The sequence below is a fragment of the Lissotriton helveticus genome, chromosome 1_2, assembly GCF_964261635.1.
Source record: "Lissotriton helveticus chromosome 1_2, aLisHel1.1, whole genome shotgun sequence".
NCBI classification, from domain to species: Eukaryota; Metazoa; Chordata; class Amphibia; order Caudata; family Salamandridae; genus Lissotriton; species Lissotriton helveticus.
The window spans coordinates 79,662,479-79,686,092 of NC_136058.1; the positions used below are offsets into that span (position 1 = coordinate 79,662,479).

Sequence of the window (23,614 nt, forward strand, 5' to 3'; positions counted from 1 at the left end):
TGTCTGACGCCATCAATTCTGTGTCCCTTCAGGTGCAGGCGGCTGAAGTTCCAGCATCAAGGAATCTGTGTCATGATCTGAACCCAGGAGATTGGGTGTTGGTCAAGAAGCACGTCCGGAAGAACTGCCTAGATGTACGCTGGCGTGGGCCCTTTCAGGTAATCCTGATCACGAACACCGCGGTGAAGTGCGGAGGGCTGCCAAATTGGATCCATGCATCCCATACTCGAAGAGTTCCAGCACCTCTAGAAGAAACAGCTCCTATCCCAGACGAAAGTTCAGTCGCGGAAGAAGAGTCACAAGAGGGGATTGGATCAGCTGAGGGGGTGTCGGAAGAAGGTGGGAACGCATCGGATCCAGAAGAGGAGAGAAGACAGGACGGCAGTGAGACTGAAGACGCGACTGAAGGGGAGAGCTGTAGTGAATACGACTCAGACACAGATCAGTACCAGAGCGACCAAGAACCGAGTGTGAGGACGAGAAATAGGAGAACAAGGCTTGGAGCTGCCACTTGGCCGGAAAGAAGAAGGAGGCTAAGTTTAAGGTCGGCTCAGGAAGAAACGCTTGCTCCTATATCCGAAGACTCGGATCCAGAAGAAGATACCCAGGATCAAGCCGAGGAAGGTCTTAGAAGATCAAGGAGGGTGCGAGTGCCTAGCAGAAGGTACTCTACTCCCGACTGGACCTACCTCGTTGCAGATGTCCGTGGGACACCGAACCGGGAGGGTCAGGGAAGTGAGCCTGATCAGAACTGATCCGATCATCACAGTGCAAATAAGATTCCTGCTGCCAGGAGCGGAGACCGAAAGGCTGCTGACACTCAACATCGTCTATCCTCCTCTCCTGAGCCGAATAAGAAAATTGATTTTAGAGACAGTTGATTTTCCGGTTTGCTGTTCACGATATCCAGTGTTGGAAGGAACTCTTCTTCGACTGGAAATGCTTGAGCGAGTAGTGGAAGTTCTTGGAACACTCATTGTCTTGGATTAATACCTTGTTGTAAATGTCTTCAAAGGGGCGCAGAACTGGGAAAGTGAAGAAGGTGATCCTGGTCAGAACGGACCCCTTTGTAACTGTGGATGTAGAACTGATAGTACCAGGAGTGGAGATTGAAAAGACATTAACTCTTCATTTTGTTCGTCCCCTGGTCCAGAGTGAAATAAGGAGAATAATCCTAGAGACAGTTGAATTCCCATGTTGCTGCAAGGAATGCCCAATACTTGAGGGAATGTTTCTTCGAATGGACATTTATGAAGACGTAGTGTCACTCCTTGCAACATTCATAGATTCTGATTGATAAAAGACTTTTGAAAAGGACTTTGTAAAATATTGCTGCAAGATAACCTAGCGCCGAGTGGAAGAAGAAAATGATAGGGTCTCCCTTTTAGAGGATGGAGAAGGGCTAGGGTTGTCTATTTCCTACAGGACTTTAAACTGTTTTGCGGAGCAAATTGTCAGCTTCTAAGTGTTCAAAGGAGAGACATTGTTTGAAAGAAAGTCTTTGTTCGGAGAGAAGGAGAAGTTGATGCTGGAAGAACATCCAAAACTACACTGTTTGAGATCATGGAGGCTGGCAACCCGAACCGTAGGGCAAAATGTATAGTTGGCACACTTTTAGGGGTGGTGATTTCACTTATAGTTTTAGTGGTTACTGTCTCATACATAGTGGGACATGAGAGAGATGCAACTGCAGTTAAGGAAATCAAGGGAGTGTCAACACAGAGGACAATCACTGTTAATAGTAAGGGAAACATCAATGATAAAGACAAAGCGTTGTTAGATGCGGAAATAAAAAGATTACACACAGACGAATCACAGGGAAACTTCAGGTCAAATGCTTATGCCAAATTGCTTTACGAATACATTGATGTCATGGAGGCGAAGAATTGCTACGTTTGTATGCAATTACCAGCTTCGGTGGAGGAGGGTATCAGATACCATCATCTTCCATTGACATATGGAATTACATGTAGTTTATTGTTGAGCATATTCTATGGACGAGAGGGGTTCGAGTATTACTTCTCGAACTTTGATTCGACATTGCCAGAGGTCCCAAATTACAAGCATCTGAACAAGTGGGACTATTACAAGAGCGAAGACAGATTACACAAATGGTTCATTCCATGGAAAACGTTAGATACTTCACATGCCCGAAGAAATAATCTGACTTGTCAAGTGTCAGAAATCGAGAAAAAGTTTATAGGGCAGGTGGATACTAGATACAGGAGGCAGAAGATTCTAAAGGCTTCAGGGCAATGGGAAACGGATTGGACCAAGGAAGAAAGGATACACCAAAGAAAGGGTAGCTTTGGTCCAATTGCTTTAGACAAGGAGAAATGGGGGAAACTGTGCATTCACAGGAGTTACTCCTATTATGAGAATATGTATGTAGGTCAAGTCAGTTGTGAACATGCTTTTCAATTGGAGTACTACTCCAAAGACTTTCTGAAAGAGATGCAAGCAATTCCAAATGTATATTTTGTATGTGGAAGAAATGCCTATGTGAAGCTACCAGATAATTGGTACGGATCATGCTATCTGGCAATTGTCTTCCCCAAAATATATCATGTTGAGAATTTAGAAACGACAAAGAAAGGAATGCCAACTAGAGGGAAGAGAGGGCTAGGTGCAGCAGAAGTAATTGGGGATGTATTCGGTGCTGCCTTCCCTATCCTAGGAGTGATACTGAATGACATCAAAATTAGGAGATTGGCTACAGTCGTAGATAGGTTATCTGCCAGTACTGCTAGATCATTAATGCTGGTGGAGGGTGAGATGCAATCGATAAGGGCAATGGTTCTTCAGAACCGACTTGCTTTAGATGTTCTGTTAGCCAAAGAGGGCGGAGTCTGTAAGGCTTTGAAGGTCCAGGAATGCTGCACTTACATTCCGGACAATTCAAAACCTTTAGAAAAGTACATACGAAACATCACTGCCATACACCACGAAATTGAGGATCTGACAAAGATAAACGTGTGGGAAAAAGTAGGTCATGGAATGGGTAAAGTTGGAGGTTGGTTTGCCAACCTAGGAAAGGGTATCGTTTGGTACATACTGAAACCCATCATCATAATTGTGATTTGTGTAATCACTTTGTGGGGATTGGTGCGTTTGTATCAGTGGTATAGAGCAAACAGATTGCAGAGATCTATGAGAGAACAGGAGAAAAGGTTGACAGCGATGCAAGATACACAATATAAGAGTCTGAAGGCATTGGAGACAATGAAAAGAAGTGGTACTGCCACGACTTCACTTTGAAGAGTCCTACATTTTTGTGATGGTGTTTGATGGTGATGACCCCTGAAGGTCATCAAAGGGGGGACTGAGAGAGCACTAGTCTGAGAAAAAATGTATAAGTGCACCATATTTACAAGCACGTAGTTAGTTTAAATATACTTTGCACAAGAGTGTCTTATATTTAGTAGTGAAACGTATAGAGTGTTCAAGTAGGGTAACAATAATCATAACAGTGTGAGACTAATGTAGAAATGTTGGAATGAATATGAAAACCTCACGTTCTCATGTTAAAGGAATCATGTAAGAGTTAAGTGGAACCTTGCAAACCAGTTATATTGTGTAGGCCTCATGGCAATTCACAGAAAATCTAAACGTGCTGCTAAAATAATGTGAGGTGGGGTTAACATGGTTCTTCCAAAATGTATTATCGAATTTAGTTTGAAATATATGCTTTATAGATGTGTGCTTTAAGAAACGTATGTTAGCTAAGAATGCTGTTTAAATCAAGTTAAATGTTTTCAGAGTGCAGGGACCCGCTTCATGTAAATCAAGTAGGCCCGAACTGATAGTGATGCTCCTTTGATCTGAAATGTGCTCGTTAGAGGAGAAGTCGAGAGGCGCCAAGTACAGAGCTTTGCATATGCTTTACGACCTATAGATATGGTGGAGCCTGGAATTTGAGGCCCACTGTAGGATGGCCTGTATGCAGGTGCGAGGGGTCCTAATCAGTCGAAATGAATGGAGCTTTGTTCAGTGGCGCTTGGCGCAGGCCTGTAGGAGTCTTCAGGAATTTCAGGGGGTATCGGCGCACTGGAGAAGAAGCCTGGGAACCAAGGTCAACTTTAACGAGGGTCTTGAAGAGTACCATCATGGAGTTTACCGCGCAAAGATGTACCACGTGAGGGGCGTCCCAAGGGGCGTTCCTATCGGAAATGTGATTTTGTATTAGGGAAAGAGACCCGGGAGGAGGGCAGAGCAGATGATTTTGGGAGCCTAAGGAAGCGGATGGGTAGGCAGATAGGCTGATCAGGAGAGACCCATTATCAGAGAAGAAACAAAGAGAAGTGCGTGATCTTCTTAGGTAGTCACCACGGCTGACACCTTTTTGGGGTAAAGATCTTGTTAAGTAGGGATGTCACTTAGTCTAGTGTAGGGACAGACTAACTTGAATTTCTTTTCTGTAATGACTCTTAGGTTGCAACTCATATCAATCCTTGCAAACCTAATGATCTTCGAACTTGTACTCATTATTCTGTTTTGTAGACTCAGATTATTCAAAGAATTTATGTTCATAGTGATACCAGTTTACCTTTTGAATCTCATCTTAAGAAGTTTGTATCTTCAGTTATCTTTGGTTTTATATTAAATTTTCAAAACTTAATCCTGGTCAGTGGTCATTTAGAGTGGTGTAAGTTCTTAATTGATTGACTTATTGTTAGATTGCCTTTTACTCAATGACAGGTACCAACGATCCAGTCGACTTGGTTTGGGATCTGGTAAGGTAACTAGTAACCAGTAATCCCGCGTTAACACATCTGTGCCCTCCGTGTTGCTTTCTCGTCCCTCCCACCACGTGTTGCTTTCGCACCCTTTCCCACGTTCTCCAAAGTGTTGTTTCCATATTTTTTACCATCTCACCCTTGCCTGTTGCATTACCCCCACCTCCTCATCTTGCTCCTTCCCCCATTGCCTCCATTCTCCTAATCACTTAAAAAAACTAAAGAGCACTTTTGCTTGTTTTTGTTTTAGTTACTGATTCAACCCGGATCCGTACCTAAAAATAAACAAGCATTTGCAATGCAATAGGTGTCGCATTTACGCGAGTTTCAGCTATTGGCATTGTAAATGACAATGCCTTTTATTTATGTTTAAAAAACCAACACATAAATAAAAGGCATTGTCATTTACAATGCCAATAGCTCAAACTCGTGCAAATGCGAGGCCTATTGCATTGCAAATGCTTGTTTAAATTGTTGGCAGAAGGCGTTAAATGGATTTAATGTACAACCCAGCAGCGTTGTGGAAGTCAGCCATATTCGAGAAATGTGCTTTCACTGGGTCTTGAGGGGTAAATAAAGAGGGGTTTGGGAATTACTGGCCATAGGAAGGAAGTGAGGGCTGTTATGTTCTGAGCTCACCCATCGGGTCTAATGGATCCGATATCGGTGGGCTACAGGTCTTACTGGAGTGGCCAAACATATCCATTTCCAGAATTAAATCGCATTCTGAACCCCTGGTAAAAGGCGAAATTATGCGCCGCTGCTGTTTCTGGGATCCTTATTATCTTCTCCCAAGGGATTGGTGAAGCTTTGAAAGCATGAAATATGGATCAGCTGTTGCAATTTTTATTTGAAGAATGACCTGCAAAGAAAGTTTTTTTGACACCGAAAATGGGTGCAAATAAGGCAAGTATAATTTTACCTCGCAGGGCCAGGATTTAGTTCCAGTCACAGATCAGCAACAGAGGCGCGCAAAGCGTCTGCCTCCGTCTAAGATGCCAATCTTTGAAATGCTCAGTGATGGCGAAAAAATCATTTTAAGTGCCATTTTACCTTATGTTTTGTATGCAATCTTCGTTGTTTTGTCTTCTGAGGCCCTTCCTACACAACTACACACATATAGCTGGATGCTGTTCTTGTCCCTGGGCCCAGCCTCTCACATTAGTAAAGACAGCTGTCTGAAAACAGGCATTGTTTGTTCCCATGCATGGCTTATTTAATACCTTAATTTAGTACTGTATCTCTGTGCATCCCTCTGGCAAAACATGTACACAGAACCTTCCTTCAGACATCTTAATTAATTTATCATTTAGCATATTGTAATATAATTCGTACTTTTTAATGGAGAACAATTCAATAGCATGATCTAAATTGTATTCTGGTCATTAACATCAGTTTCATCCTATTTGCTCCAGAAACATTTTAGCAAGAACAAGCAGAAGCATAATAAGCAAAGAAATTCCTTTCACGAAGGAAAGGGCGCAGTAACACAGGCTGTTCCTAGGTGTCCCTGGAACACCTAGAAAAGAAATTCTAGGGACACCTAGTAACAGCCTGTGGTACTGCGTCCTTTCCTTCGTGAAACAAGTATCTTTTCTAGGTGATCCAGGGACACCTAGTAGCAGCCTGCAGTACTGCGCCTTTTCCTTTGTGAAAGGAATTTATTTTCTTATTATGCTACAGCTGGCATAATTTGAACCGAGAAAAAAAATGTGAATGCGCAATGCCAATAGCTCCCAATTTGAGTAATGTGAAACGTATTGCATTGCAAATGATTCTATTCCGAGCAGCCTCTTGTGTGGCTTCAGCAGTAAAGAGTTAATTGAGGCAGGCAAGCAAAAAACAAACCTTGAATTTTTAGAATCTAAGTTAAAAGGTTAGACCAAGTAAAAGGAAACAAACAGTGACGACTGAAGAATCATTAAAAAGAAGGAAGTAGTCCGTAAATGACAAGATAACAGCCAAGTTAACAGCCCAGTGCAACTAAACAGTAGTTGTTCGGTGATGATCGAAAATGACGTGACGGATCACAGGCCAAGGATAAGCCAGCTAACAAGAGCAATAACAGAGTTAACAAATGGCAAGCAGCAGGAGTATGGCAGGAGAAATTACCCTCAATATTGTGTTTACTATAGGTCTTGCGACAGCGCATGCGCTGTCTAGGCTCGACCTAAAAAAGAACGCCTGCTTCTTTTTTGTAGGCATAGTGCATGCGGCTACAAAATGACCTAGGCAGCCATGTCAAAAGTTTTTTTTGTTTTGACTTTAGCAACGTAGCACAGCTTTCGAAATGTAGTGTAGAATAGCAAAAAAACATTAATAAAACCAATAGGTCACAATGGCGAAACCTAGCACCTTTGCCAATTCTTGTTGCTCAAATAAAGGCCATATAGCATGGAATTTCTTTTCCACTTGCTAGGTATGTCTGTTCTCCTGAAATAATGGTTTGTTTCTTTGACTGTAGGGCACAGAGAACAGGACAGCCCATTTATACATGTCACACCTTTTGGCTGTTTGTAGAATGTTTTACTATTTGATTAATAGACATTCTTGAACTCCTTTGCAAAGATTTTATAGCTTAAAGAGTATCAATTAAACTGAGGCCAAGGTGCGAGATGTCCAGTATTACAGAGCCATCTGCATCTTTATTCCAAGGAATACTAGCTAGTCAAACTTGTGGCATGCCTGGGGGCGGTATCATGATGGGCTGTGCTGGTTGGAGCAGATCTGAATGCCTATATAAGATCTGAATGCCTATATACCACCCTCAACGAACTCAACCCTGGAAGACACGCCGACTGTGCAAGATCCTCGCCCATCACCACCCATGGGCAGTTTCTCTTGCACACCCTGTCCCAAATCCTTCACCATCGACATTGCCCCCACGACTGCCGAAGGCCCGCCGGAGGCTCGCACCATCGAAACCCTGAGCTGCATCCTTCTCAACGTGCGCTCCCTGCACCGACACGTCTTAGAAATCTGGGACTTGATTGACACCCTCTCGCCCGACGTCGCCTACTTCACCGAGACCTGGACCAACATCACCTCCGGCCCCGACATCGCCACGGCCATCCCCGATGGCTACAAGAGCCAGAGAAAGGACCGCCCAGGCCGCCCAGGAGGGGGACTCGCCATCACACACAAGATGCCCCTCTGACTCTCCACCTCCAGCACGAGTGACCCCCTATCCAACACAGAACACCTCCACTTCCAGATTCAGACTAGCCCCAGGACCACGCTAAGTGTCACCCTCATCTACAGACCGCCAGGACATCGCACCTAGCCTGCAACGACCATCGCTGAACTCGCCTCATCCCAAGCCATCACCTCCACGGACTACATTCTGCTCAGAGACCTGAACTTCCACCTCGACAACTGCAACAGCTCTGTCCTGATCCAACTCTTAATCCGCCCAATACTGCAGGAGCGATGATTTTCCCCACTCTTCTACCAGACCAGTCACCAACACTATTATAAAAACACAGTGATGGCAGGCTAATATAACAGAAGATGGTGGGAGAATCAAATCATAAGTGTTTTGGATATCGCTGGACCTCGCTCATAGACCTGCAAATCCCAGAAATCAAGAGAGAGAAAAATAAAAGAGAGAAAGAATTAAGTTCATTCATTCATCTCCAAACGTGCTTGATGTAGGCAGGCTATCTATCACAAATACCAGGGAGATCTTACCCTTCTTATAAGGGGCCAACAGTTCCTTTAGACCAAAAGTTTGTTAATCATTAAGCATCATGTAAAAGTCCACAGACAAGGTTCCTCTTCCGAGACCGATGTATAATGTCCAGGTATGCTTTTGGTTTGTATAGAAACAATGTCCAGGAGGCTATACCCAAGATCTCCCGAAGAAAAAGGGAAAAAATAAGGAAGAGCAAGGAGAAGGGGAAAAAACACCAACAAACGGCCAAAAAAACCCACGTGTTAGAAGAGCGACCAAAAGCTCTTAAAAAACATAAGTGCACTTAATTTTAGTCACCAATATTAAAAGTGACAAGAATGTATCAACAGGGAAAAACTATCTTTCCTTCAGGCACGCAGCCGCGTAGCCCGAGTAATGCCACCTTTAGTAGGAGCCCCTACCGTAGCAAACAATAGTTCCCAAAAAACAACAAAAACTCATAGGATTGCAGGACAGGCTGAACGGAATCAGCACTTTTTATATCTGTGCAGGACCCGCCCCCACCAAGCATGCACACAAGGAGAGAAGAAATACAGGGAAAACGAGCCCAAGGTAAAAAGTTATTCGCAATACTCGGCATGTGGTGCCTACGGCAATCCTAGGGAAGGGGTAGGCTAATTCCCACCAGACCCCGACTACATCACCCTCCTCGACAACCTCGCCCACCTAGGACTGAAGCAGCTTGTCAACACACCCACCCACAGAGTGGGTCACACCCGCAACCCCATCTTTACAGCAGGAACAAACATCTGCTTCAGCAACACCACACAGCCCCTCTGGACAGACCACTACTGCGTCCATTTCACCTTCAAAACCACCACCGCACCCAAACCCACCCCACGCCCGCCATGATGGAACTGTTGCAAGGTCAAGGAAGAACACCTCAACACCACCCTCCGTCGAACACCCCCCCTGCCGCCACGACCGATACCAACACCGCAGCCAGGGAATTTCACAGCTGGGTCTCCTGCTGCGTGGATAAGCTCGCATCGCTCCACCTCCCCACCAAACAACACCCTCTGAAGGCCGCCTGGTTCATCACAGAACTCCAAGAAGCCAGACACTCCTGCAGACGACTGGAGCAAATCTGGCAAAACCAGAAAACCACGGAAGCACAGAACAACCACAAGAGCGCCCTGAGGGAATACCACCAGCGCATAAGGGACCCCAAACGGACCTTTATAAAAGACATAGTCCTGACCAACGCGACCAACGCCAGGGAACTGTTCAACGTCATACAGCAGTTCGCAAAACCGACCTGCAAAGCCACGGACTTCATACCCTCCCAGGAACTCTGCGACAAGCTCAGCTCCAACTTCAATCTGAAGATCAAGGCCCTCTACGACAACTTCAGCGAATCAGCCCCGGACACCACCCCCTACCCAACACCGCAGACAAGCCGACTATCACGTCCTGGGATCCCGCCACCACCGAACTTATCTCCGCCACCATGAAGAAAGCACACTCAAGATCACCAACGGACCCCTGCCCACCGCACATATTCCACAGGGAATGTCATCGCACCCAAACTAGGACGCACCATCAACACCTCCCTCAGAGCCGGCATCTGCCCAGACGATTGGAAACGGGCGGCGGTGAAACCCCTCCTCAAAAAACCAATGCCGAAAACACGGACCTGAAGAACTACCGGCCCATCTCTTTCCTCCCCTTTGCGGCCATGGTCACCGAAAGACTCGTAAACGCCCCGCTGACCACATTCATCAAAAAGAACTCCATCCTAGATGCCTCCCAGTCCTTATTCCGCAGCAACCACAGCACAGAGAGCGCCCTCCTCGCCGCCACTGATGACATCCGCATGCTACTGGACCAAGGACACACTACGGCCCTCATCCTTCTAGACCTCTCAGCAGCCTTCGACACCGTCTCACATCGCACGCTCGCCACCAGACTTCATGACGCGGGGATACAAGGAGCCGCCCTCGACTGCATCCAATCCTTCCTCTACAGCAGAACTCAGATGATTCAACTCACTCCCTTCCTCTCCGAACCCACGGACATCAACTGTGGAGTTCCCCAGGGATCCTCACTCAGCCCCACGCTCTTCAAAATCTACATTGCCCCCCTCGCCGCCATCATCAGACAGCATGGGCTCAGCATTCTATCCTATTTGGGGCCCATGTACTAAACAAACTTGAATTTTATTACCCATTTCTTGCTATTTCAAGCCCCACAATTGCAAACTAGCTAAATTATATGTTAAACTTTGACAGGGTCACACAAAACCAGTAAACAGATGTCTTGCACTAGATATCAATAGTCATTCAGATGATACTGGATAGAGAGCAGAGTCAGAGGTAGAGATTGTCAGAGAGAAAAAGAGGTTTAACTAAAGAAATAGAATAGACAGAGGTGAAACAGAGTGAACGTTTACTTTCCCAGAGCCGCCCTTAGAAGGTGGGGTCTCTGGGCAATTACTCACTTTGCTCACGCCTTAAAACGTCCCTGCTCGGAAACCTAAACTTCATGCGTTAACTCAGACAAATTCTGCATTACGTGTATGAATGTTAGAGACCTCGAAGGTGAAAAAACAGGCATTTGGCTGTGCACAGAGCCAGCGCAGCCCATCATGAAACGGCCCTAGGGCCACACGGCACGGATAGGACAGCACTGCACCCGGCATTCCATTGTTTACTATCTCTGTAGCCAGCAGCTCTCCTGGTAAGAGGCAGGTGTCTTCAAGATGTAGGCGGCGCAGAACACTGGAGATGTGCAGCTCTCACAGCACTCACAAGATATTCATATATTCATGATCCTATTTTTCAATGCTCCAGAGCTGTAGCATCGTTCAGAACACTCCAGAGCTGTGCACATTCAACAGTAGTCCTCGGTTGTGTACCTCAAGAAGTAGTTTAGGGTTGTGTACCTCTGATAGCAGTCTGTAAATGGGCACCTCTAGCAGCCCTTCAGAGTTGTTCACCTGTAAATTCACTCCTGAGCTGTGCACCTATTAAATCAATCTCGACATATGCAGTATCCTCAACAATACACAACTGAGCACCTCTCCTACCTGTGTGTGCAACCTGTCTCTTAATGTAGTTTCTATCTCTATAGCAAGATCCACTGAACTACATAGGGTCTTTTGTTCCTACTTCCCCTCTTCACCACAATGACTTGCAATTTTAACTCATCAAGTGCTGCCGTCGGCCGTTGAACGTTCGGAGCACTACCTGGCTGACGCAGCCCTGCCCGTTTTTTAAAACGCCCGCACTGCCGTGAAATCGCGGCAGCGGCCAACGAGTTAATACATTTTTAGCACTTAGACACAATTAGGTTTGCATGGACCACTAAGCGAGTGTGTCCTTAACACTTTGCAAGATTACGTTGGTCTTGGTGGCATAACATTAATGGTAGATCTCCGTCCAGATTGAGGTCAGGAGCTACTGATATTCCCTGCACCCAAAATCTAACTGCCAGCTGTCAGCAATGAGTGTTCAGTCATGCCTCCGACTTTGCACCACTTGGGGCTTCAAAGACCAAGGATAACCCACGAGTTGAACATTCCTAAAGATGACCTCCAGCTGGCAATCCCAGCAAACCACCTTGTATCCTTTCAAACACCATATAACACTCATCTGACTGTGTGATTTTTTTACAAGACGTATGACCAGGGCACAAATTCTAAAAAAATAGAGGTGGGGGGGTCTAACCAAGTTAGGCAGTATGCAAGTGGCATCCTGGCAAGTGACATCACAAAGCATGACATCACGGCACGTGACATCAGAACCCATGACCTCACAGGAAGTGACATCACAATGAGTTGCATCAGAACTTAAGACCTCCCACATATGTTTAGCAGATCTATCATGAGAACATTAAGCACATTACAATATTTAACAAATAAGATTTTGCGTCGGGTTGTGCTGATGAAATATCAGGGTTTCAACTGATATATTTATTTTTTAAAACCCTGCCACAAACAAAGAGGCAACAATGAGAAACATGCCAGTAAATCTGTTCTGCTTAATTAATTGCAATGTTTTCATTTCAAAATATCTTATGGGGTTAAGAAACCTGCTGCAGAGGTCTTCCTGTTTGTTCCCTTTACACCTCAAGGAATAATAATGTAATGTAATGTATGTATACTTGTAAAGCGCACTGTTACCTCGTTACGTGGCGTCCTGTGGCGTCCTGGCATTGTATACCGCTGGGGAACCCGTCCTGGCTTTCCCTGTGAGAGGGCACCCCAAGGTGAAGCCAGGCATCCCCGGCGTTGCTGGGGCCGTTGTGGAGATTAAGCAAGCTATTGCCCAGAGTTGCAGAGTGGGACCCATGTGTTATGAAGTTAGCACACTAGTAGGTGGGAGTGGGAGGAGCTAGGGGGCGAGAGGAAGCGGAGGAGTGGACGCAGGATATAGTTAGTTAGGATAGGGACAGGGCAGGAGCAACAAGCACGTAATAAAGCTCCAGTTATAACAGCCACGTGTGTCTGTAGTTATTGTAGCACGATGCTACAGCTGGCGACGAGGGTGGGATGAAGCGAGCCCCACTGTGCACAAAGCCCTACAAAGACGCCCTGTCCCGAGCAGCTTGCAGCTTTGAAAACGCTGCTGAATGGGACCGCGTTGCCGCCTGGAGATCAAGGCCTGCAGCCGTCAAGAGTGACCCCAAGGCCTGTGAGGGAGCAGAGGGGTCGAAGACACGAGCGCCAAACTGCCTGAAGACAAAGCAGTCCGTCGCGCTAAAGAATCGCCTCACGCTGGAAGCGTGTGCCCGGTGTGAAGAGCCTGTGTGTGTGCAGGGATCGGGAGCCCACTCCGACCCTGTGAAGTGCCCAGAGAGGTAGGAAAAGTGCCCCAGAGGTGTGGACGGCGTCCACAACGTGCCGCCAGCAAGCGCTGCCGAGAGCACTGAAATCAGAGCCCCGGCGACATCGGGCATTGGAAAAACCTCACGCCCGATGCGTGAGGTTTGGGAGGTCTTCGGCGAAGAAGAGCAGGAACTGTGGAGGCGAGCCGGGAGCCCACCCCGATCTCACCTGATGTCCGTGGTGGCCAAGGAGGAGTGAATCCTGGCGTGGACTGCCCCAGAAGCCGACCGCCGGTGAGTTCTGAGTGCCCCCGAGTGAATGAGCCTGGAGAGCCAGCCTCGTGTGTGCCTGCAAGGACGGCGGCCATTTTGAAGTCAGGCGCCTAGTAAGGACAACCCTGTGCAAGGCAACGGCGGCCATCTTGAAGTCAGGCGCTGGGAGAAGACAAGCATTGGTAAAGCAAACAAGCATTGGCGACTACAAGAAACAAGCATTGGCAAAGTAAACAAGCATTGGCGACTACAAGAAACAAGCATTGGCAAAATAAACAAGCATTGGTGACTGAAAGCAACAAGCGGTGGCAAAGCAAACAAGCATTGGCGACTGAAAGGAACAAACAGTGGAAAATAAATAAGCACTGGCAAAGACAAGTGAGATCGCTGCAGAATGTCCGACGAAGATGCTCCACTTCCACCTAGTGGATCGCTTTTGCGAGCACCCGCTCCTATCAAGGTAACAACGGAAGGGAGCATGGGCCCCAAATGGCAAGAGTGGCTGGAAGAGTTTGAAGACTATATTGAAGGTTCGGACATCACTGATGAGAAAAAGAAACTGATTGCTCTGCGCAACCTGGCGGGGCGAGAGATAGTCAAGATACTCAAAGACCTGCCCGCTGCCAACGTAGATACTTATGTTAAAGCGTGTGAGGTCCTGAACAAGAAGTTTCTTCACAAGAGAAATGTAGACTATGAACGACACACATTTCACTCCGCCAGGCAAGGGAAGGATGAGCCCATGAGTGCCTTCATGGTGCGTCTGCGGAGACTAGCCAAGTACTGTGAATTTGATTCTTTCTCTACTGACGCTGCCATCAAATCCCAAATAATAGACGGATGTCATTCGGATCAACTAAGGAGACGACTACTGAGGAAACCGCATGGATTGGATGAAATAGAGGAGATGACACGAGCTTATGATCAGGCGGAGAAGTACGCCGCCGTCATGGAAACGGAACACAAAGGGAGTCATGAACAGGCGCGACGCGTACACGCCAGGAGTGACAGTCGAAGAAGCTCCAGAGACAAACAATGGAGGTCGCACACATCCTCCCGTCAAGAGCAATCAGGCTATCAACGTCGAGAACCATGGAGGAAGGAGAGACGACAGGAAAGAGTGAGAAAGTGCTACCGATGTGGGTATGATTACCCTCATGTGGACAGCTGCCCGGCCATGGGCCAGAGATGTCGAAAGTGTGGTCGCACTAACCACTTCGAAGCAATGTGCGGGGATTACAACAAAGAGAAGCGAAGTGGCCACTCAGGTACTACACGATCTGACACACGAAGCAGAGCTCCAAGAGTGTCGCGGTCCGACACTCGAAGACACCATGCGCGAGCTGTCCAAGATCAGAAGGAGCGGTCCCCTGAATCGTCACATTCCAGCAGAGAGTCACGTCGGTCTCGGTGGGAGAGGAGGTCACCATCCAGAGAATCCAGACCTTCGTCCCGAGACTCTGTTTACACCATTGAATACCTGAATCTGGCAGCAGACCCGGACCAGCTTAAGAGATACCCTCGGCTGGACATCAAAGTTGGAAATCACGACTCAAAGTTTGTACTAGACTCTGGTGCCTCCTTAAATTACATTCCAGTTACTGAATATGAAAGGATGAGTCCACGACCTCCCCTGACATTTGCACCTGTGAGAGTTTTCACGTGGATGGCTAAGAAGCCACTTCCCTGCCTAGGGAAATTCTCAACGACGCTTACACACGACAACACAACTATTTCAGCAGTCATCCATGTTATCAAGGGCCCTGAAGCAGACTGTCTTTTGAGCCTACCAACTGCTGAACGACTCCACCTGGTGGAAATTCTCTTCAAAGTTAGCGACATCCGAGACGTGACTCGCCTGTTTCCCAGGTTGTTTCAAGGTCTGGGCAAATTGAAAGACTGTCAAGTGCGACTGCACATCAACGAACAAGTCAGGCCTGTCGCCCAACACCCTCGGCGGGTACCATTTCACCTACAGGCCGCTGTTGAGGAAGAACTCCAAGATTTGTTGGCTGCGGACATCATTGAACGCACTGATGGCCCGACCCCATGGGTTTCGCCGGTCGTCATCGTTCCCAAAAAGGGCACGGCCAACAAAGTCAGACTCTGTGTGGACATGCGCTTGCCCAACACTGCGATAGAACGAGAGCGGCACCCGGGGCCACACTTGAGCGACATGATCGCAGCACTTAACGGAGCCACTGTGTTTTCCAAATTGGATTTGAATAAAGGTTACCATCAACTGGAATTGGAAGCAGGGTCTAGATATATCACTACTTTTGCAACTCACCTGGGGTTGTTTAGATATAAAAGACTGAGCTTCGGTGTGTCCTCGGCGGCCGAGATATTTCAGGAAATGATCCGGCAAGTCATTCAAAATATTCCAAACACGCTCAACTATAGCGATGACATCCTTGTCTATGGTTCTGACGTCAGAGAACACGACATTGCGCTCAATCGTGTCTGCCATGCCTTATTGGCAGCCAACTTGACTTTGAACAAAGAGAAATGCGAGTTTCACCAGGCCACGCTGAAGTTTTTCGGTCACATCTTTTCTGGTGCTGGCATGAAACCTGATCCTGACAAAATCATGACTTTAAACAACACCAAGAGTCCCCGAGATGTCAGCGACCTCAGATCATTCCTGGGAATGGCCAGTTATTGTGCTCGCTACATTAAGGATTACGCTACGATCAGCCACCCCCTCCGCATGCTAACCAAGCAGGGTCAGCCGTTTGAATGGACTCCCCAATGTGAGCAGGCATTCAAGGAAATCAAGAAGGCGGTGGAATCGGTGAATCACTTGTCCTATTTCAACCCAAAGCGAAAAACTGAAATAACCGTAGATGCAAGTCCGGTGGGTCTGGGAGCGATCCTGGCACAATATGAAAATGACTCAGATCAACGCCGCATCATTGCCTACGCGAGTCGTAGTCTGACTGAGCCGGAACGAGCCTACTCCCAACCCGAAAAGGAAAGCCTAGCCGTGGTATGGGCATGTGAACATTTTCATGTCTTTATTTACGGAAAACATTTCACTCTAATTACAGATCATCAAGCTCTCATCACCATCTATGGAAATCCAAGATCCAAGATGCCCCCGAGGATCGAAAGGTGGGGCCTACGGTTACAAGAATATACCTTCACTATACTTCACAAACCAGGGAAGTCTGAAAATCCAGCGGACTACATGTCCCGGCATCCTCTCCCATCATCAGCTTCCAGATCCTCCATTGCGGAAGAGTACATTCATTTTGTAACGGATCAAGCTCTTCCTCCAGCTATCCCTATGGAAACTATTCGGGAGATGACAGCACAGGATGTCATTTTGCAGAGAGTCCTTCACAAAATCCGCAACAATAGATGGAGGCATGATCCTCAGGACGATAAAGCTGATTCCTTGACTCAACGTGAACTACAAGCCTTCCGGCATGTGAGTGGTGAGCTTTCCGTCACGACTGATGGCATATTGTTGCGTGATCAGAGGATTGTAATTCCTACTCAACTGAGACAAGGAGTGGTTGCTCTTGCACATGAAGGACATCGAGGAATAGTGTCGACCAAACGAGCACTAAGGGAACGAGTGTGGTTTCCGTTCCTTGATCAACTAGTGGAAGCCACCTTGAAAGATTGCCATCTCTGCCAACTCACCAGCAAGGGCGATCCTCCAGCTCCTTTACACATGACCAGCCTGCCCAGTGGTGTGTGGCAAGAAATCGCCATAGACTTTTATGGACCCCTGTCATCGGGCAAATATGTGCTGGCCATCATTGATGAGTATTCCAGGTACCCCATTGCCTGTTTTGTGTCATCCACGAACACTGCCAGTACTCTCAAAGTCCTTGATGAAGTCTTTGCAACGTGGGGAGTTCCCAAGATCGTTAAATCAGACAACGGACCTCCTTTCAACGGAAATGACTTTGCTGCTTTTGCGAAGCACCTAGACTTTCATCACCGCAGGATCACGCCTCTCTGGCCACAGGCGAATGGGACAATTGAGAGGTTCATGGCCACCCTCAAAAAGACCTTCCAACATGCTACCGTGGAAGGAAGAGACTTACAAACAGCACTCAATGAAGTCCTTCGAGCTTATCGTACAACTCCTCATGCTACGACTGGCCAATGCCCGGCGACTCTCATGCTGGGACGTCCCATGAGGAATCGTATTCCCACGTGGGATGGAGCCCTGGAAGCATCATCATCTGAGAAGGACTCGTGGGAAATGAGAGCCACTGATGACCGCAACAAAAGAAAAATGAAGGCCTATGCCGACAACCGGAGGAGAGCACGGTCATTATCATTAAATGAAGGGGACAATGTTATCGTCAAGCAAGAGACGCAGAAAAAGACTGACTGTCCATTCAAGGATGAACCGTTGGTGGTCACCAGAAGAAAAGGGACTATGGTAACTGCGGAGTCCGAGCAGCGGCGAGTTACGAGAAACATCTCGCACTTCAAGAAACTGCCAACAGACACCTCGAGAACCATGATGAATGACATAAACAATCCCAGAGTTGAAGAACCACAGCCAACTGGTCAAGAGAACATTGCTCCGATCACTGAGACATTGAGTACTGATGGTCTGAGGGCCAGGTCGCCACGACCTCATCGTGACATACGTCCACCCAAGAGACTGATCGAGGAGATGGACTAAGAAGTCAGTATGCTCTGTTTGTTTCGTTACAAAGGGGGGAGATGTTATGAAGTTAGCACACTAGTAGGTGGGAGTGGGAGGAGCTAGGGGGCGAGAGGAAGAGGAGGAGTGGACGCAGGATATAGTTAGTTAGGATAGGGACAGGGCAGGAGTAACAAGCACGTAATAAAGCTCCAGTTATAACAGCCACGTGTGTCTGTAGTTATTGTAGCACGATGCTACACCATGGTTAGCATAGGCACCTAAGCGAGAATTATCGAGTCCGCAGACATTGACCCAAGACCCTGCCGCGTCGGGAATTGAACCCTGGTCCCAGGCCAACCTCTGCTTCAGGGTCTGCCGCTTCTAACCAGTGAGCCACACTTCTCAAATAATAACGGTAAGATAACTCTGTAGGTTAACACATTTGCTGGAGAGATTTAGTTTGTTTCTATTCCCAGTTTTCAATCAAAGTAACATAGAGGATTAATATGTCTCCTGCAAAGCACAATAAGTAACTCGCAGATGACAGATTTTTATTTTATGGAAATGAGTAAGTGGGTTACAGCTTTTAACACATGGATACCGTTTGTTGCTTGCAGTTCATACCTTGCAATCCTACTAATATAGCACAGTGAGCTATAAAGGGCATGTAACTCCTACACCTTGTAAAACTCACGGCCTTCTGTAACACATCCTGGACATTGATTTATACACAAATGATTTATTGTCAATGTATAATGTGTGCTTGTAATGTAAAGTGCTCTCGGTGTCTGATAGCTACACCAGGCCGCGGTTAGCATATTTCTGTGGGAACCAACTTCTTGGCAGGGTAGACGGCGAACACCATGTGAAAAGAGTGGGTAGACACTGTCTACTAGTGTCTAGTCATGTGTATACTCGACTTTTGCCCTCATAAGCTCAGATGTAAGTTGCACCTTTTGCCACTATCAGACTACAGTGTCTCTACAATGAGAAGCCTTTTTTTTTTACCAAGAACAGATGCAGCTCTTGATTCAACAGGAGAGAAAGATTCAGCTATCAATTTTGCAAAAACGCAAACAAGTGAATGTTTGGATTCCATACATCATGTCAGTAGCGTAGTTTGAATGCCATGGTCCCTGGTGCAAGGAAAATGGTCCCGGTGACTGCTGTTGGGGTATTCAAATACAACAATTATCAGGGTTCAATGGGCCCGTCAGCGATCTGTGCTACGGTGCAACTGCACCTGCTGCACCAATGGTAGCTTAGCCCCTCCATCATGTAGAAACAACCCACAACTCCTATATGTCGCTTATTTCAATATTAAATCTAAGATTGTGTAAATATGTGATACAATTTTAAAATTAAAATAAATGTAAATATTAAAATAAATATATTATTTGCAACTTTAACTTTAATTATGTTGATTTTTCTAATCTACACCTTAAGAGTAGTACAATTCCAGAGGGAAATAAATAGAACACGTGTTTAAAAAAAAGAGATCGCCAGAAAAAAAGGTTCACAAATGAACCGATGTAAATCATGCATTTTAAATCATTATCAGACAGAGCTCTGAACGCGTCGTTTACCTGCTACTGTCTCAGGACACTTTCACCTCCAGCTCTGCGCCCACACGTTTCACTGGCGGCTGCATGAACAGTCTTCCCTCCCGCGGTGGCAGACCATGCAGTGAGCCGCGCTGCTCGCCACTCTGATAATAAAGGAAACCAGTCAGCGAATGCGTGACCCACATACGGAGACTCTGAGGCTCAGGAAAAAAGAATGAGAACGCTGCAACCTCAATCTTCATGTATGCAAATGACTCACAAAAGGAACAACCTAAGTTAATGAATATGTGCACTTGAAAACAATTGGCAGACAATCATATGTATCAAGTCTAAAAGCATATTTATTTCATGAAAGTTTTCGTTATTGAGACACATTGTACTGTTTTTATGCATTTTTATTTAAAAAATGTTTTTCCATGGCTGTTATTCCTCGGTTTGTTTTCTACGTTTTAGGGTTTACTTTAGCGTAGGGGTCTCCAACGAGTAGTTCGGAAGCTACTGGTAGCTCCCCAGCACCCTAGAAGAAACTCTCAGAGGTAAAGCCAATCCCTCTATCTATTTCAAAGGGTCTGTGCCTATCAATGACTCTCGGAGTGGCAGTCATCCAAAACCAATGCAATAGCCTCAAAATAACACTCAAACATACAGTTTGTCAGCCTACTGGGTCTTCTACATGACCATCCTTTCCACTCACAATCAAGCAAAGTCATAAGGAGCATGACTATGTTGTAACCCTTTCTCTAAAAAGTCACATTGTGGGTGAACAATAGCAGTAGCGGCTGCTACCTCTCACCCGCAGTGGGGCGGGTAGCAGAGTAAGGGGCGGGTGGGGGCACGGGAGTATCGGGTAAAAAAAAACACTTATCTCCTGCGTTCTCTTCCTTCCTTGGGGAAACAGGAAGCACCAGGGCTCCCACGCTACCCACAGCCAATCCCAACCCTGCAATGCAGCGTTGTGATTGGCCTGAGTGCTGTTACACAGCGCTCAGACAGAGGCTAGAGGGATGGGCATGTTCTCCATGCATGCTGTAATGAAGCCTGCACGGGGAACAGGGGAAGTGCGCATTACTGTTTAGTCAGCCTGAGAGGGTTGACCAAACAGTCATTGCACACTTAGGAGGGCTGTACCTTCCTCGCCTGCTCTGCAGCCTCGCCCGCACCCTCACGCCAGCTGCCGCAGCAGGAGGACAAAATTAAAATGATAATAGCATTATGTCACTGGCGTAGCTGTGGGTCCCAGGGCCGCCAATCTTGTAGCGCGAAAGCGCTACCAATGACGGCCCTGGGCATAGTTTTTGGCCAGCCCCCGCGCCGAAAACGCACTAGTGAGTGACGCGTCACACGCGCCATAGGGCTGCTTTCCCTACTCCTTGTTATGGCCCCGCTCGCGAGCGGGTTACTTCGGCACAGCTTTCACGGGGATTCTCTTTCCGGACCCGCAGTAGGAGGAACACACAGGCTACATTTACCAAGTTAAGGGTTGAGGCAAAAAATTGCCACTACATAGGCCCATTTGTAATATGTAAGAAGCGGAGGCAGCAAATAGCATTCATGTTAAGTAGAACATTTTCAATGGTCCTTCCAGAGCAACACCTTGAATGCAGCATATATTTTTGCATCACCTATTTCAAGTGCTCGCTGTCCTTTTTCCCCAGCACCCCCACCCCCCCCCCTACCTGCCATGGTCGGCAATCTGAGGGTTAGCCCCGGGCGCCAGAAGCTCTAGCTACGCCCCTGCATTATGTTATTATCATTTTATTTTTTCCTTTCTTTTGCTGCATAAAGGCAGTGGAAGGAGGCTCCTCTGCCTTAGCGGAGGAGCTGCCCCTGAACATTAGCCTAGGAACGAATAGTAGAGGCAGTGGCCAAAGCAGTAGCCAGTGAGGGCCCTCTGAAGCGTGGGGCTGCAGAAGCTGAGTGAAAATGTGTGAGTTCAGTGCATGAACAGCCCAGTAGCTGAGGAGAGCAGGGTCTGCATTCAGAGCAAAGACAATTTAGAACCTCACTTGCATAAATGTGTGTGCACTTTTAAGTGTGAGCCTGGCATTATGTCTCTTCCGTAATAAACAATGCAGCTGTCTGGAACTTCTACCTAGAGTCAATGACCACCAAAGTATATGCTGGCCTAGGTATAGCCATCCCTGATCTAATGTTGCAGTATGGTACCTTTACCACACAGTTTTTACCACGTGATACCTTTTTTGTACACACTTTACCATGCAGGTAAGTACCACACAGACCTTTTCTAGGTACTTTACAATGCAGAACTATAAGGCAAGTTATTTATTGATTTTTTTAATTATTTAAGCACTAACTATTTATGTATGTATGTATGTGTTAGAAATGTGGTTCCTAATTGACTGGGTATGAGCTCTGATCAAGCAGTACCCACATTCCTAGTCAGGGTAAGGCACCAGCAATCCCCAAATTAACCTGTACTCACCCTCTGGTAGCTTGGCACAGAGCAGTCAGGCTTAACTTGAAGGCAATGTGTAAAGTATTTGTGCAATACTTCAAACAGCAAAAACAGTGAAAGCACCATTCAAAAAGATCCCACACCAATTAAGAATAGAGACTTTTTTAGTAAATAAAACAAGACCAAGACTACAACAATCCAATAAGTAGATCTTGTGATGTTGATTTTTAAACAATAAACTGTTAGATTGCGCTTAGAAGCCATAAGCACTTACTTGGGATATCTGGTAGCACAGGACCAGGACAAACCCAAGAGTTCAGCCTGACCGCAATGGAGCACAGGCGTCTACGAGGACCAAGGTTGGCCCACTGAGCCAAAGCACTTTAATCCTGATTGTGTAAATGTTGAAGGTACGAAGTGCAGACTGGGCAATGCCCAGGTGCCCATCCACGCAGCAGCAGCAATGCACTACTCCTGATCTGCACAGCAGCAGCGATGCATCAGCTCCTATGAGCAGGGTGCGGCGCTGTGGAGGTTCGGCATCATCGTTGATCCTGCCGTTGACGAAGATGCAATACTGGGATGAGCATCGTGCAGTGGTGGTTGCGAAGGTTATGCGTCATGTCCAATCCATGCAGCATCAGTGATGTGTCAGTGTCGATCCATGCTGCAGAGGTGATATGTCGGTTCTGATCCACGCAACAGAGGCCAAGTGCCAGTTCCAACCCGTACAGCAGCAGCGATCCGTCAAATTGAAAGAGTATGTGTAATTTCTGCTGAAGCAATCACCTCTGAGCCACTTCCAAAGGTCCAGGACTTGGGTGGCACCATTTAGCAGGGCAGACTAACAGAAGGCAGAGTGGTTGGAAGTCTTTTAAGTCCCAGAGACATCAGATCAGGAGGCCAGCCAACCAGTCCTTAGAGTCACTCAGGGTCTGGATTCAAGTGATGCAGGTCCAGTGCTTCTCACAAAGACAAGAAGGCAGCAGGCAAAATGTCAGCACAGCAAAGCAGGAGTCCAGCAGAGTAGCATGCCATTCAGCAGTGCTGCAGTCCTTCTTCTTGGCAGAGTATCCACAGGTACAGAAGTGTACTTAAGTGTTGCTGTATGAGGTTCCGCTTTTACACCCAGTGGCGTCTTTGAAGTGGGGAGACTTCAAAGAGATGCATTTGAAGTGCACAGATGCCCTCTTTTCCTGCCCTGGCTCCTGACTCAATATAGGGGGTATGTAGCCCTTTATGTGGGTATAGGACACAGCCTATTCAGGTGTAGATGAGGCTGGATCCAGCTCCTCCTTCCATCCTGCCAGGATTGCCCATCAGGTCACACCTAAGCTCCCATTGTGTGTGGCTGTCTAGGGTGAATATACAAAGTCCAGCTGTCACCCAACCCAGACCTGTGATCAGAGACAGGCAATTTTGATTTTAAGTTGTGATGCCAGAGACACCATTTAGCAGGGCAGACTAACAGAAGGCAGAGTGGTTGGAAGTCTTTTAAGTCCCAGAGACATCAGATCAGGAGGCCAGCCAACATGTCCTTAGAGT

The 23,614-nt window shown here is 46.8% G+C and overlaps 1 protein-coding gene across 2 annotated transcripts in view; it reads right to left on the minus strand.

The window, feature by feature from the left end:
* Window positions 1-19,801, minus strand: part of LOC144807767 (interleukin-12 receptor subunit beta-2-like) — a 762,710-nt gene extending 742,909 nt beyond the window's left edge. For both annotated transcript variants that reach the window (XM_078673425.1, XM_078673424.1), the window contains exon 1: window positions 19,675-19,801. The gene's annotated coding sequence lies outside the window, so the exon portion shown is untranslated. The remainder of the gene's footprint in view (window positions 1-19,674) is intronic.
* Between the last annotated feature and the right edge of the window lie 3,813 nt (window positions 19,802-23,614).